Source organism: Drosophila tropicalis, unplaced genomic scaffold (genome assembly GCF_018151085.1).
Source record: "Drosophila tropicalis isolate 14030-0801.00 unplaced genomic scaffold, ASM1815108v1 contig_108, whole genome shotgun sequence".
NCBI classification, from domain to species: domain Eukaryota; kingdom Metazoa; phylum Arthropoda; class Insecta; order Diptera; family Drosophilidae; genus Drosophila; species Drosophila tropicalis.
The window spans coordinates 839464-856257 of NW_027172444.1; the positions used below are offsets into that span (position 1 = coordinate 839464).

At 38.6% G+C, this 16794-nt stretch overlaps 2 long non-coding RNA genes across 3 annotated transcripts in view; both read right to left on the minus strand.

Annotated features, from left to right (window-relative positions):
• The window catches only part of LOC137573057 (uncharacterized), a 140570-nt gene that overhangs the window by 95940 nt on the left and 27836 nt on the right, over positions 1 to 16794 (minus strand). The window lies entirely within an intron of this gene.
• Positions 11768 to 16794, minus strand: part of LOC137573065 (uncharacterized) — a 31608-nt gene continuing 26581 nt past the window's right edge. For both annotated transcript variants that reach the window (XR_011031804.1, XR_011031803.1), the window contains 2 exons: positions 11957 to 12223; positions 11768 to 11861 (listed from right to left, as the gene is read on the minus strand). This is a non-coding gene — a long non-coding RNA (uncharacterized lncRNA). The remainder of the gene's footprint in view (positions 11862 to 11956; positions 12224 to 16794) is intronic.

The window sequence follows — 16794 nt, forward strand, 5'->3', positions numbered from 1 at the left end:
ATGCTAACGGCATTTTCAAGCACAAACATGAACTGCTACTATTCTTAGACTCAAGTGATGCTGATATAGGAAACACTTTTAACATCAAAAAATAATTTTTAAATACCAAAATATACCTTCCACGCAACAAATCATCCAGACGGAAAAGCTCATGGCGGGACTGGTATCCTAATCAAAAACCGTATAAAACACTCGTTCCTCAACAGATTTGAAACACAGCACCTACAAGCAACTGCTATAACCGTCCAAACCAGCTGCGGCAACACTACATTGGTTGCCCCTGTATTGCCTACCACGCTTCTCAATCTCTCTCAATTTTTCGATTTCTTTATCCCGGAGATCGCTTCATTGTTCTACAACACAATAGTCAACTGTAATATATTCATACAAATAATCATTTAATACAATGAGCTCAACTTGTAACACTTTGTTGTAAGTATAAACAATTAAACATATACGCATTAAAATATAATTGTGCACTTGAATATGTTTATATATATACATACATTGATGTATGTACATAAACATATTCACATAAATTTAAAGAAAGCATCTGTGGATGAAACAAAAAGCTGCATTCAAAAATATATAAATTATAATAACATAATTTTATATATATATAAAAAAAAATGAAGCGGCAGCATCTATTAACAACAACAGCAGCAAAATGAAAAAAAAAATGGAAAAATGGAAAAAAAAAACCATAATTTTTAACAACAAGAAACAGCATACTTAACGAAGTCACCGGTTAAACAACCAAACAAATTATGAACGAACAAGAAAAACCCGAATGAACAGCAGTGAAGATATTCCCTTTGCGGAATCTGCTCCTATCCAGCAAAGGGATGCACCAACGCTAGAAGGAACGTTAGAATTGTATCACAACGATGGACTGCGCCCACTCACAATAGCTGAGTACCGGGCTCGCAACCAAAATTCAACACAAACAAAGGAACCAACAAAATGAGGAGGCCAGGTGCGTAGCCCTCCAGTACCAAATGTCCCCGGTCGACAATGTCGCCGCATCGTCGACTATACCGAAGTCGGCAGAATTAAATTCTGCCGGCGTCGACACGCAAAGACCAGCCGACGGTGCCCGAACTATCCAATGTCGTCATCGAAACACTTCGGCTACCAATTTCTTGAAAAAAATTGCCACAAAAAAAAAGGCAAGAATAGGAAAAATGCAGCATCAAATAATATTTATTTTCATGACGGCTTTTCCATACCCTTGTTACTTATGGATGAGGGAAAAATTTGAACATTTTTACCATGTACATATTATTTTTATATATGTATACATAATTTGTCAATAACTTGTTACTTATACATAAATTGATCATTAAATAAGCATGTTTTTTTGATGTGAAACATATGTAAATTTCACATCATTTTACATGCATCGTCGGTTATGGCCAAGCATACTCTGAGTTTTCGGCACGCCACAAAAAGGAAGACAAAAAGAACAAAGTTCAAACGGGGCATTGCATTGTTGTTTTCATTTACCATTTCGGCACGCGTCGCTTTGTAATTTTCGTTTCTCTTTGCATTTGATTTAAATTTGCGTACAAGACAGTTGTCAAAGATTTCAGTGTGAAAGATTACAGCGAAAATATTTAAATTATTAAAAATTTATAAAGGTAAGTTTGCATGCATTTCAAAATAATTCAAATAAAGTTTCTAAATTTTAAAAATAGAAGTGACAAATTTTAATTTTTTATGTTGCAGATGTCTCAAGGAGTACAGCCAGCGGCATTAGAAGATACATAATTTATTGTTTATGTTTATTGTTATACCCTTGCTGTTAAATAAAAATTTAATAAATGAATAAATTAATAAAAAGAAAATTTTGTATTTTGTATTTTATTTTTGTATGGACAACACTATCGACATTTAATGTAATTGTCGATGGAACGTCCTCTGAAGCGCATTAAAAAAGTCCCACCGACCAACGGTCGACATTTAACGCAATTGTCGATGGAACGTCCTCTGACGCGCATGCAAAGAAGATCCGTCGATCAACAGTCGACATTCAAAGCAAATGTCGATGAAACGTCCTCTGACACGAACGCAAAGAAGACCTGCCGACGTACCGTCGACGTTCAGAGGAAATTTCTTTGCAAATGTCCCTCAATACATTTTCGAAAAACCATCCGCGGACATACCGTCGACTATGTCGCTCAGTTGTCCCGATTGTCCTTATTGCTAGGCCATCTAATGTTAAATGTCGCCGCAACTTAAATGAGCTTGTCGCCGCTATGTCCCCCAAGACATCGGACATGTCCCCGGAAACTCGACGGAGAGTCTCCGCAGACACGAACTGCAGGGAGGCTACTCTAGAAGAAGAGGCTGGAAGTAGACTTCCTGGCCACCCTGAAGACGGTGGAGGACCGACAACGCTGTATAGAGCGTATCGATAAAATAAAAGCTGACCTTCGCCAAAGAGCGAAGAAACGCAAGGGGGCCGCAGAAATGCGCAAGCCTTAACTTGCCTTATTTAATAATTTTAAATATAAGATCCATAAGCAATGGATGATTTAATTGTTATTGGTTGTTCTGAACTACATAAAAATTTAACAGATGTTTTCAAACTCTGTAAAAAAAATTATCTCAATTTACATCCACACCATCACCAGACATTAGGTACTGTTGAAAAAAGTCATAGAACTTTGAACGAGTACATTCGTTCATACATATATTTCAGTAGATAAAACTGATTGGTATCAGATTTTAAAATAGAAATAGGAAACAAGGTCTTATTGAAAATATATTCCTACGATTTCGTAAACAAAAGAGAAAGAAAATTTGTCTGACCAGACACAAACTAAAACAAAAAAATTTTCCTAACATACACCTTTACCTTACCTTTATTTTACCTTCACTCAATTATCTAATAATTATTAATAACTCCATAATATTACGTTATTCTCTAAAAGGGGAGGTGTAGTATATTCATACAAATAATCATTCAATACAATGAGCTCAACTTGTAACACTTTGTTGTAAGTATAAACAATTAAACATATACGTGCATTTGTATATGCACTTGAATATGTTTATATATACATATACATTGATGTATGTACATAAACATATTCACATAAATTTACAGCTAAGCATGATCATATGTATATGTATGTGCATTTGTATATGCACATACATATATTCACATAAGCAATGTATGTACAAGCGTAACACGAGCTAGAGCCAGGCCAGCGTGTGAACGCTGACCAAGCACTTTGATACAAGCGCTCTAACAATATGTACATACATACGTATGTATGTACTGACACTCTCCCTCTCTTTTGCAGCTGTCGCATAAGTCGCAACATTAGAATATATATGTAAACTTAGCTTAAGCAAAAGAATAATTTTGGAATAAAGAATCAATCTAAAAACTACAATCAACTGACACTGACGTGTCCGCCTTTATTATTTCAAAATTACCAGGTTCTAATGGAACCCGGTCCTTGCTACCTTTTACACAACCCACTCAATAAGATGAACTGAGTCTCGCCGGGTAGGCCTTCTTACTGGCTCACAGTCCTACAGCAAGTGCCTGACTTGATTGATTTTGCAGTAACCAAGACGATTTCTCGTAATCGGATCACTGCGCTGCTATTCACACTATTAACAAAACATCATCATCAGAGGACATTGACATGTGCGTCTCTGCACTTGAATCAATACTGGGAGCTGCAGCAAGAGTATCTACTCCACCTGCCTCTTCTTACATTAAACCTGTTGACAGTCCTACGAGCCGGCGGATAGAAGAACTAGTAACGGAAAAACGACGTCTAAGAAGAGAATGGCAGATTACTCGCTCATCAGCAACAAAACTCTCCAAGGCGTTAGGCGTTAAAACAAGAGAAAAGCTGGGCTCAAAGGAACTACATAGAAAAGCTCAGTCCATCCAGCACCATTCTCTGTGGAAAACCCACCCCCCAACTTCAAGCGCTCCTACAGAGACAGTTTCACCGATAAGGGATCCAACCGATCCCACAGTGACGAAGAGAGGGCATCCGTATTTGCCCCACATCTTAAAATCTTTTTCCACGCAACTACAACATTAAACTCATTTGTACTTCCCCCTTCGAGCACATAAACGGATAGTGAGTACTCGGAACTTTAATCGGATGAGATCTCTGCAGTTATTAAAAACCACATAAAGCCAAAAAAAGCCCCTGGCCATGACCTAATCACACCGAAAATGATCCTGGAACTCCCTATCATTGCCATACAATACATCTGCAAACTGTTCAACGGTATAATAAGAATCGGCTACTTCCCAAGAGCGTGGAAAAGGTCCACTATTATCATGATTCCTTAAGGGGAAAAGGACAAAACCCAGCCATCATCCTTAAAACCAATTAGTTTGCTACCATGTCTTTGAAAGCGTTTTGAAATGGTTCTGCAGCTCCAACTAAACTCATTTCTGGCATCGGAGAACACAAACCCTTCACACCAGTTCGGTGTGTTGAATTGAACAAGTCAATCGCATAACATCCGAAATACGAACAGCATTCGAACTAAAAGAAGACTGTGCGGCTGTCTTTCTCGATGTTGCCCATTTTCGATAGAGTTTGGCTGGAGGGTCTGTTCAAAGTCCGACAAAAACTCTCACAGTACACCCACAAACTCAGATGTTAGATGTAATGGCTCCGTCTTGGCTGATTTCGAAATCAAAGCTGGTGTACCGCAAGGCAGTGTACTCGGTCCATTGCTCTACCTGCTGTACACATTCAAGTACCAGCAATGTCGACATTATACAAGGGGCACAGTCGAAGATTTTAAGATCAATCACGGGGGATCCGTGGTACATACGGAACGACAACATTCAAAATGATCTAAATATACCTAGCGTAAAATCTGAAAGAGGTAGTCAACAACTAAAGTATTCTGCAAAACTGGACATACTTCCTACATACAAGGAAGATAACTCGCGCGGTCATTAGCATATTCATTACAAGGCGGCCAATTATTTTGGCTTGCAAACAGCCCCTATGCATAAGCTATGATTGCAATGTAAGGCATAACCTTGGCTGCACGAAATGCAAGGGATCCTTAATCCGGATCTACCGTTACTTTGAACGATGCGGTAAAGATCGATCAGGAAGAGTTACAGTTGAAAGCATAACTAAAAGAACAACAAAAATATCAAAGAAGCTAACTTCGACTGGGACAAAGTTTATATATCCTTACCCGGGTTATAAATACCTCAAAATATTAGTTTCATCCCGAAGCGTTTTCGTAAAAGATGGCTGAGTAAAATGCATACGCACCGACAGACAGACGGGCAGGGCTATATCGACTCAGCTTCTCATGCTGATCAAGAATATATACATCTGACCAAGTTTATAATACCCTCTGCAGGGGTAATATGAGAACAAAGAAAACCACAACGTCAGAGATGGGCGTAACTAATAACCTGATACAAATAAAAGTTAGTGCGATCATCATCCACATCTACACTTAACTTTCGAGTGTTGCATAACTACCCTTCAGCGCGTGGGAAATGCTGCGCATGCACTTTGTAGCTCTAGTGGTCAGCCCATACATAACATATGCATGCCATTCATTCGATAACCAACCTTACAAATGAGCAGAAGCTCAACGTCTAATTATTATTAAAACATTAACATCTTTCCTAAAAACTACCCCAGACACAAATATGTTCCACGAGTTCCCTTTTAAACATCTCATCTACTAATATGTCTTAAACACGTGCAACTCCAACCACACTCACTCACATTTAATTTACAATACCCAATACCACACACAGTAATTAATTTTGTAACTCTAGAATTTAGTTCCTAGGATCGACTATAAAAAGACCCAATTAAGATGCTAACTGGCACCCACGCAGGGATCGCTTCAAAATCCATTCATAAAAAAAATAAATCATCCAAAATGAGTTCTAAAAAAAAAGAGAAAAAAAATGTAAAATGAAATTCTCTAAAATCCTTGCATCGACAAACAAAACCAGGAGACCAACAAATCTGGTGGCTGAGAGCGTTGCGAACGGGAGCTCTGCGTTTTATACCAAAGCGGAAAACCGTTGAGAATTGTTTTTTGGCCTTCTTGCACGTGAACGGAGTTTGGGGCGGTTTCCGTAGATTAAAGAAAGAAACCGGAATCTAAAGGCTGGGAGAGGCATTTTAAGCTGTAAGAAAAGAAAAAATTAAGCGATAAAATTAAACAAAATCTGCTACATTTTTTCCGAAACGTTTTCGTAAAAAAATAAGTATAAAATAATGACATTTGTTTTCAGCGATTGCTTAAATGCAATTCGATCAAAAAATAATCAAAGTTTACTTTAACAATACTTTGGGGAGATCTTAAAACTGTCAAAAGAACAGTGCTGTCAGTCTTACAATTAGTTTTAGTTTGTCCTCGAAACCAGAAGTACAATCAAGTGATTAATAAACAAATCATAACGATGAAACTTCGGTGTAATCAGTTTCATGGTAAACTAGCGGCCAAAGCAAGAGTCGTGTGTGTCATATTCCATGTGTATTAGAAGGATCATAGTAAGGGCACAGTCCGACCAGAAGACTCTTAACTGACGCCAGTGCAGGGATAAGACTCATGACCAGGGACCAGATCCGTATGTTCATTCATATATGTATGTGGGCGATTCCGAAATCACTCAAGAAAATCAAATTTTTTACAATTAATCACTAATAATTTTTTAAAGTACTTTTAGGGTACTATTAATCGTAATACAAATTTTCGGCCTCCTGTTTTTATCTGTTGAGAAAAAAGCTCCAAAAGAGCGGTCACTCACACGACATCAAATATACATGAGATTATACATCATTGCTAACAACCGCCAAACTTTGCGAACCGTGTGAGAATTTTAAACTTTGAATATTTTTTGCATATATTAGAAATGTTAAGCTTTATTTGTAGACTTAAGATTTTTCCATATTGGCCTCGACCTGTTTTTAAAAATTATTTTTCTGAGTCACTCACACGCCACCACTCACACGACATTTTTTCCAGTACAGTTTTCAATGCATTTTCATAGAAAATTTTAGTTAATTTATTAGTATTTCAGCTATTAATACAAACCAAAATAAGAAAGGGAATAGGAAGTTCGGCCCACTTTTATTTTCTTTTCGGTGTCATATTCCCTTAGGTTAAAAAGAACCTACTTTCGACGTCAATTGGATTCTCTGCCTTTTTTCCTGTAATTTCGGGTTAATCGTCTTTGTTTTTCTTTGTATTCCGCAAGTTTTAGTGGGTCTCTTTTTATTTTTGCCTATACCGCCTTTGGTTGCAAAAAGGGTATATTAATTTTGGTCAGAAGTGTGCAACGCATAGAACGAAGCATCTCCGACCATACAAAGTATATATATTCTTGATCAGCACGACGAGGCGAGTTCAAATAGCCATGTCCGTCCGTCCGTCTGTATATCTCGGATTCAGCCGAATCGGACCACTATATCATATAGCTCCCATACAAACCCCAAAGTCACGAACAGTGACTTTTCTCGTTATTTTCTGTGCTAATTTGGTGTAACTTAATATTAGAAAGTTTATTACGCATATAAACTACTGTGCCAAATTTGATCAATATCGGATGACTATATCATATAGCTCTAATAGGAACGATCGGTCGAAAACAGTGTCTTTTGTAAATAACTTCGTTACTTTTAACGCGATTGCTTTCAAATTAAACATTTCTTTATTTAATATATCTGTTACAGACTGTGCCGAATTTGATAATGATCGGGTGACTATATCATATAGCTCCCATAGGAACGATCGGTGGAAAACAGTGACTTTGATCAATATCTTCGTTATTTCCTATGATTGTAGGCCATTCTTTTGCAAACATAAGCCTTTTTAGATAAAAAGTTCTTCCACAAAGAGTTACCAAAAAAGTTGCAAGCGTATACAAACTTTGACGCGGTCGAAGTTAGCCCCGGCTCTCTGGTTTTTTATATTTTCTTTCTCCATCTAAATTTCAATTAAAAAAACGATAACAATAACTTTACAAACAAATATATATAAGGGTATGCACTTATGGTCACTCACACGACAACAAAAAATGACTTGACAAATAAGCGAAATTACGGTAAACTCGTACTCTTACGGCTCTCTTTATATTTTTTACGGTTAGTTCACGTATCTAAGTTTCATTTACGGTAACAGAACCTCTAATGCCGTTAATAATTTAAAGCAGTGGTCGGCACGGCCCATTCCCCGGACTAGGGCCTAGCTCTGCCGCAGCGCTGTCGTCTCACATATGTACACTGTAAATGCTCGCGTAGGTTCGGCAATGGCACTTCGGAAACAATTCGACTCGTGCTTGTCCGAAAAAAAAATGATTTAAAAAAAAAATTGGACCACATGCCAAACCTCAAAAAAAAAAAAAATGTTTGTTGACAAATGGAAAAATTAGTTTTCTCTTGATTGACAATATGAATTCGATGTGCAATGCGTTATTTGCTTTCAAGTTTTTTTTTTTAAAGTAGGTTATTATACAATAAATTAAAATAAAAGTTTCGGACTTCGTGTTTGTTGCAACACACAAATCAATTGCTGTTCACCAAGAAATATTTCTTTTTGCTATACTGTTTTTTCAGTGTAAGGCAAGAAAAAGTTTGTTGACACACACACAAATGCAAAACCTAATTTTTGATTGTATGCGTGCCGACCCCTGATTTAAAGAGTAATCTCTTAAAAATGTAGCAAGTTTACCAAAAACACAAACTCAACTTTTCTTACAAATATTTTGTACATTTGAACTTTTTTTCACTATTTCTATTCAAAAATGTACTATTTGAACATTTCTTAATAAGATATAATGAAAAAAAGACGGATATTTGGTACTTTATATTTGGGTCCTGTGGTTGACCTTTTTCCGGAAATGCACATGTGCATTCATATAAGCACAGTAGCAGTATTTCTCAGACTAAGGAAATTTGACTGTATAAAGTTGAAAGTTGACGGGGGTAATTGTGAATTGCTTCCGAGTCAACTTTGATAGGCTTGTTTGCAATTATCCAAATGAAAGAAAAGTCACCACACATGGAACAATAGAAGATGAAAGATATGTATCTGGCTTAAATGTTGTCTGGTACACTGGAATATACTGGAGAAACCTTATAAGTATAAGCTCGACTTTCAAAATACTCCATAAGAAGTAAGTCTGAATGATTTACCTTAATGGGAGTTACTGCTTTGAAGGCCAAGCAAGAGAAACTACTCAATATCAAATTAAGGGAAAATAAAGATGTACAAGTTATCACATCCGGTCAGACAAAGTGAACGACTGCAGTTCTACATGATCAGCAAAGCTGCAACAATGTTAAATGCCAACTATGCTAAAATCCACACCACGCTACAGCCAACATTCCATGCGCTGTTGCGACGTTGAACATGATCCGTTCAGCATAATCGCTGACGCAGCGATTCTATGCCAGGGCAAGCTTAATGTAAAAATGTTTCGTCATTTAGATTTTAAGTATGCATTTGACCAATAAACTGACAAGATCAAGGTTATTTCGCTGCTACTGTTCGTGCTGCGGGAATATATAATAACTGGCGCCCAACAGTGGTTCAAACCTGCTCACTACAAGCACCGACATCGTTGAACCGAAAAAACAATAAAAATGGAGGAGAGATACAACCACTTACATAGTTAAAAACCATAGCTTGTAACACAAAAAATGTAAGTAGTGTAGTATGCGGTAAATTCTGCATTACAAAATCAAGCGCAAGTGTTTGAAAGTAAAATGGATGAAATGAGAAAGGAGTTTAGGAAAGCAACAGTGTCCGCACCTGAGGTTGAAGTGTTTAAAGAAGCAACAATTATTATGCCCTTGCAACAAGGGTATATTAAAGTTAACAACATGAACTCTGCCCACAAACATCAGGCCACACTGCCCCTCACACAAACTGCTGGCTCAGCAAAAAGGAGGGAGTAGCGAAAATACCAACCGCTTGCGCAAGAGCCAAAGCGGTGACACCGGTTGCGCGTGTGACTGTTGGACGGTCATTCGCGCTGCGTCAGCAACTCAGGGCCAGCTAGGGAGCTTTGGCGCTTCTGGGCGGCAGCATGAACAAACATTCTGGTAGCAGCCATCAAGAGGATAAGAACCACTAATTAATTTGCTTTGATAAAGAACTAATAACGTACTATTGATTTGTCTTTATTTATTTATTTGTTTTGCAATCCACAAGGATTCTTATTTGGGTAAATAATATTTCGAATAAATCCTCACGAAATCGTGAGGTAATCTCTCTCCTGATAATGAGAGAGTTAACTTTAATTTTGGTCAGAAGTGTGCAACGCATAGAACGAAGCATCTCCGACCATACAAAGTATATATATTCTTAATCAGCACGACGAGACGAGTTCAACTAGCCATGTCCGTAGGTCCGTCTGGATCAATGACTTGACAAATAAGCGAAATTACGGTAAACTCGTACTCTTACGGCTCTCTTTATATTTTTTACGGTTAGTTCACGTATCTAAGTTTCATTTACGGTAACAGAACCTCTAATGCCGTTAATAATTTAAAGCAGTGGTCGGCACGGCCCATTCCCCGGACTAGGGCCTAGCTCTGCCGCAGCGCTGTCGTCTCACATACACTGTAAATGCTCGCGTAGGTTCGGCAATGGCACTTCGGAAACAATTCGACTCGTGCTTGTCCGAAAAAAAATGATTTAAAAAAAAAAAAAACTTGGACCACATGCCAAACCTCAAAAAAAAAAAATGTTTGTTGACAAATGGAAAAATTAGTTTTCTCTTGATTGACAATATGAATTCGATGTGCAATGCGTTATTTGCTTTCAAGTTTTTTTAAAGTAGGTTATTATACAATAAATTAAAATAAAAGTTTCGGACTTCGTGTTTGTTGCAACACACAAATCAGTTGCTGTTCACCAAGAAATATTTCTTTTTGCTATACTGATTTTTCAGTGTAAGGCAAGCAATGCACAGGCGTAACATGAGCTAGGGCCAAGCCAGCGTGTGAACGCTAACCAAGCACTTTGACGCAAGCGCCCTAAATAATATGTATGTATGTACTGACATTCTCCCTCTCTTTTGTAGCTGTCGCCTAAGTAGCAGCATAAGAATATCTATGCAACAATAGGTTCCCTTCAGTACCGGTCCCCGGGGATTCCACGGGGACATGTCGCTTGTCCCCTGGGACAAAGCGGCGACACTCCCATTTAAATTGCGGCGACATTTAACATTGCATGTCCTAGCTTTTAAGACTGGAACGACAACCCGGCGACAGTTGTCGCTCCAGTCGCCAAGACAAATGTCGAAATGTCTTGCCGAACGCCGGGACAAACAAGCATTGTGTCGCCGTTTTGTCGCTTTCGTCCCTCTAGTCGCGGTGACAAGAGGGACAATTGTCGCCCAATCGTCCCGTGCACAAGACCATTGAGCGACATTTGTCCCTCCAGTCGCCGCCGACCAGAGCGACTAGTAGACAGCCCGGCGACCAGAGGGACAAATGTCGCTCAATGGTCTTGTGAACGGGACGATTGAGCGATAATTGTCCCTCTAGTCGCCGGTACTGTGAAATTTTTCGCTCTGGTCGCCGGCGACTGGAGAGACAATATCGCTAGGTTGTCGTAGGGACCACAGGGACAAAATAGATAGATTGTCGTAGGGACGATAGGGACAATATCGATAGTTTGTCCTAGGGACTAGAGGGACATAAATTACATAAAAAAAAAAAAAAAAATAATTACATTTTTTTTTTTAATTTATTTTTTATTTAGATAATTTTGGCAGCTGCTGCTCAATTTTCTGCTTTTTGGGTTGTTGTCCTTATTTTTCACTTAGGCCATCGCATTCTAAAGCCCATTCTGGCTGCCCCGGGGAACTGCTTCTGGAATAGAAAAGTGCAGATATTATTAGAAATGAAATGAATTGTAATATCAAAAACTAACGCTTTTTTAGCTTTCAACAATTAATCTTACTTACCGAGTAAAACCTTTAGATAGGTTCTAAGGCTCAACCTTTGGTTTTTCGTATCCGGGTTGTGGCTCTTCAGAAGAGAGAGTTATTCGTTATCCACAATCGTTTCCACTATATCCCCGACGGAACTACCTTTTAGTATTGCTAGGGGGAAAAAGTCCACCTATATCCGGGTTCGAACTCGAGCACAACAGAATTGTAGTTTTAGTAGGTCACCATTGAGCCACCGACTAGGCTATCAGAAGAGAGAGCCATTTGAGCCATTTGAGATGTCTGTAAATATAAAAAAAGTATTTCAATTTTTTTGGATTTTCATATAACAGTTGTATACTTACATGGCTTGTTGGTGTTTTGATTATATAAAATAAGCTAACATTAAGACAATTATAATATAGAACAAATAGAAATGTATGTCAATGAAGTATGTAACCCGATTATAGATATAGATGGCTCATCAGTCATAAGTAGGTCTGATATGGTCAGCAGTAAACAATAAAGACCTAGTTAATCAATAAAAACGTATTTTGCTGACCTAACACTATGTCAAACTATGCACTGGTGAGCTCGCTATTTTGTACTATAAAAGAAATGCATTATTCTTAGTAAGATCAGATACCAATTGTAGCTACATCGGGTGTGCATCGCTGTGTCTTTAGCCCCCATCTCTACCTTTGTAATCTCACTCCGAGGTCCACCCAATTTATGTGTTGGTTGCGACAACCCTTAGTCACTGGTTTATGTGCTAGTGCCTAGATATATATATAAATAAATAAACATTTAATAACTTCAAGAAACACTAACGTCTTTCATTGAACATTTTGGTGACCCCGACATTGGCGGCTCCAAGTTAAAAGAATAACAGACTTGGTGAAACCGTCATCAAGCGAGAACATTTGGTCAACTCAGGCGACCAATCTCTCAACAAAAAGGAAACTGGTCAACTAGGCGACTACTTTCTTTGCACGCTTTGGACACGACAATCCTAAGCGAGGGCACAAATTGATGAACATCTCACATCAATCTGGGGTCCCGACTAAAAACATCGCAATTGATTAACTTGGCAATCATTGCGTAGCCACCTTGGCGAATAAAAAAGAGTTACTGGAAAACTAGGAGTTGGTTTCCGCAACGGGGTAGCAGTGCATACCCATTTAATAAAAGTTGATCAACTAGGCGATCACCTTATGAAAATCATTTAACAACGATTTGTGTCAACGAGGCGACCAAATCATAAATCATTTTGAATCAAATCATAAAAAGTTATTTTTGTATAAAATAAAGTTTGATCAACTCAACTCTGTTGCATTCCCTGGCGTCAGCAATATCTGACCTAGTTAACTCGGTCAGTAACCCAGGTAGTACGCACGAGTATAGATTTCGGCATTTCGCAATTTTTTTTTAAACAAAGAAAAGAAACTCCAAAAATTGGTTTCACTGTCGTGGCAGTTATCAGTGTAAAAGAATAGGTATATTGGAAATAAAAATAAAACTATTGTTAAAACACTATTCAAAAGGCAACTTCGATTTATTTCTTATTCTTATTTGTGCTACACTTGACCATTTTTAGGAACGAGTCGGAGCGTTCCCTGTCTTTGACAAAATAAATAAACTCCCATCGGGTCAAGTACTAGTACAAACAAGCAATTACATAAGAATATAAAAGAACATGGAGGAATTTTATAAACAGCAGACAGAACGAGGAGAGGCAATCCAGGCCTTGATTCGGAATAGCAAAAAAGATTCTTTCGCCAGGAAAACGAAGCCATCTTATTTCGAGGAGAAACTTGAGCTCCTGGAATACATGTGGGAGAACTTCGAGAAAGGTCATCAGGAGTTGATGGACAAATTAAATAACGTGCCAACTGAAGATGACTACTTTATAACGGACTATTTCAGCAAAATGAAGACGGTTGTATCTAATATGGTGGAAGATTGGAAGGACCATTTGGCAAAAATAAAGCTAGAAAGACAAGCTCGCCAAAGAGAGGAAGAGCGAGTCATGGTCAAACCACTGGTTCGTAAGCAAAGTGCTCTGCTGGAGTCATTGTCCAGGACATTAAGACAAATTGTGCCTGAAGAAAAAATGACTTACAAATCGGTAGTCGACAAATTATGGATGCAAATTGAAGAAATCCATTATGAGATTCATCGGCTAGCTGAAAATCCAGCCGAAGCCGGATATAATATAGCTACGTTTGTGGCCGCAGAAAATACAATGCTGAAATTCTGTGTGGCACCAGCAGAAAATGTAGTAATACAATCACCACCTGTATTGCAATCGATACAATCATTGCAACTACCCAAAATTCCCATTCCAAAATTTGATGGGGATTATCTGAAATGGCAACAATTTCATGACATCTATAAAAAGGTGGTTCATGAGTCAAATGTATCCACGATAGAGAAAATGTGGTACCTAAAATCAAACCTTTCTGGAGAAGCAGAGAGACTGATACGGCACCTGGAATTAACAGAAGCCAATTACAACACTGCTTGGTCAGTGTTGCAGGAACGTTTTAATAACAAACGAGTCCTAGTAACAGCCATACTGGCAAAGCTGTTTGATCACCCAAATGTGGGAAATGACGCAGCTTCTATAAAGAATTTGCATGATAACATTTTTGAATCATTGCAAGCCTTAAAAAATATCGGCGTCAATATGGAATCGTCAGATGCTGTCATAATGTTTCATATGACAAGAAAATTGGATAGATTCAACCACGCACTATATGAGCAATCTCTTTCCAACACAAGGGATCTGCAGGAAGTAAAGGACTTCTTATCCTTCTTGGAACAGCGCTTCCTAACATTAGAGGCGATTGGGAAACCGAGAAACGAAAATCGCAGCATTGAGAAACCAAGTCCAAGGAAGACATGCGCAACAGCATCTGGGACAAACAGTACCCTGTGTGCTTTCTGCGAAAGAGCAAAGCACAAACTCTTCCAATGTGAAAAGTTCAAAATCAAATCCGCAGCAGAGCGGCTTAATTGGGTGCAGAGACACAAATTGTGTGTCAATTGCTTCAAGCCAGACCATATAGCAAAAAATTGCTCTTGGAGGGGATGCTTTAAATGCGATAAAAAACATAACACAATGTTGCATTTAGAAACAGGCAACCAAATTGCTACATCTGCTTCTGCAGCTTCTGCGTATGGAATTGGCAGAAAATACACCCTGTTGGCAACGGCCAAGGTAGTGGTAAAGGGGATCAATGAAAGGAAAGGAGAATTTCGAGCACTCCTGGATAGCGGCTCTCAAGTAAATCTCGTCTCAGAGAGACTGGTAAAGAAGTTATCATTAAAAATTAGCGAGACTCATGTTCATATAAATGGAGTGGGTGGTCAACCACAGATAAGCAAGGCGCGAGTAAGCTTGGTTGTAAGGTCAAGATACAACAAGTTCGCAATGCTAGTTGAGGCATTTGTATTGCCACACATAATAGGTGACCAACCCACAGAACAAATAACGCAGAAAGTAACATTACCAGACAACATTCAATTAGCGGACCCAACATTTGATAAACCCGGAAAAATTGATATGCTGTTGGGAGCTGATGATCACTATGCTATACTGCTACCAGAAAGGAGACGGGGCAATCGAAACCGTCCAACGTTACAAAACTCAGAGTTTGGATGGATTGTTGCTGGCAGAATTAATATGTCAACGTCAGCTTCAATCACATGCATGGTAGGCATGACGAATCCAGAGGAATCGCTGGAAAGATTCTGGCAACTAGACACACTAGAGCCAATAAAAAGGTACAGGAGCCCGGAGGAAGAGTATTGTGAAAAATTCTTCCTCGATAACCTACACACGGCGGCGGACAATCGGCTAATTGTAAAACTTCCATTTGCTGAAGAGGCGTCATCTCTTGGAGAATCTCGGGAAGTAGCCATAAGAAGATTCATGTCGTTAGAGAGGCGAATGAACCCTGACATAAAAAAGGAGTATGTAAAATTTATGTCAGAATATGAACAGCTTGGACATATGAAGCAAGTAATGGTAGAACAAATTCCCAAGAACCATTACTTTATACCGCATCATTGTGTACTAAAACCAGAAAGTACCACCACCAAGCTAAGAGTGGTATTTGATGCTTCATGCAAAACATCATCAGGAAAATCACTGAACGACATTTTATATCCTGGACCAGTTGTACAGAGTCAACTCTTCTCAATTCTTCTGCGGTTCAGGACACACAAATATGTGTTCACGGCAGATATTGAAAAAATGTATCGTCAAGTTTGGATAAACCCTGCCGATCAATTCAATCAGATGATTGTGTGGAGAGAGGATCCAAGTCAAGAACTAAAGTTTTATCGTTTAAAAACGGTAACTTATGGAACCACGTCAGCCCCATATTTAGCGACGAAGTGTCTGGAATATTTGGCACTGAAAAACATTGAAAAATTGTCGTCTGGAGCATCAGCATTAAAAAATGACTTTTATGTTGATGATTGTCTCACAGGAGCAGACAGTTTACCAGAAGCCCTGCAAATAAGACAAGAGCTTCTAGAAATCTTGAAACCTAAGGGTTTCAACTTACGAAAATGGTGTTCAAATAGCAGTCAACTTCTAAAGGAAATTCCAAAGGAAGATACGATTGCTGACATCAATCTCGGTGACACACTGGAACAAACAAGTGTCAAAACATTGGGAATCATATGGGCACCCAAAGAAGACCAATTATGTGGAAAGGCTCAAAGACATACAAAAGGAATAACCAGACGAGTGGTGCTATCCGAAGTCGGTCAAATCTTTGATCCTCTAGGACTGTTCGCACCGGTAGTGGTAAGAGCAAAAATGTTTCTTCAACATGTTGCTACCGAACGAATTGAGATGG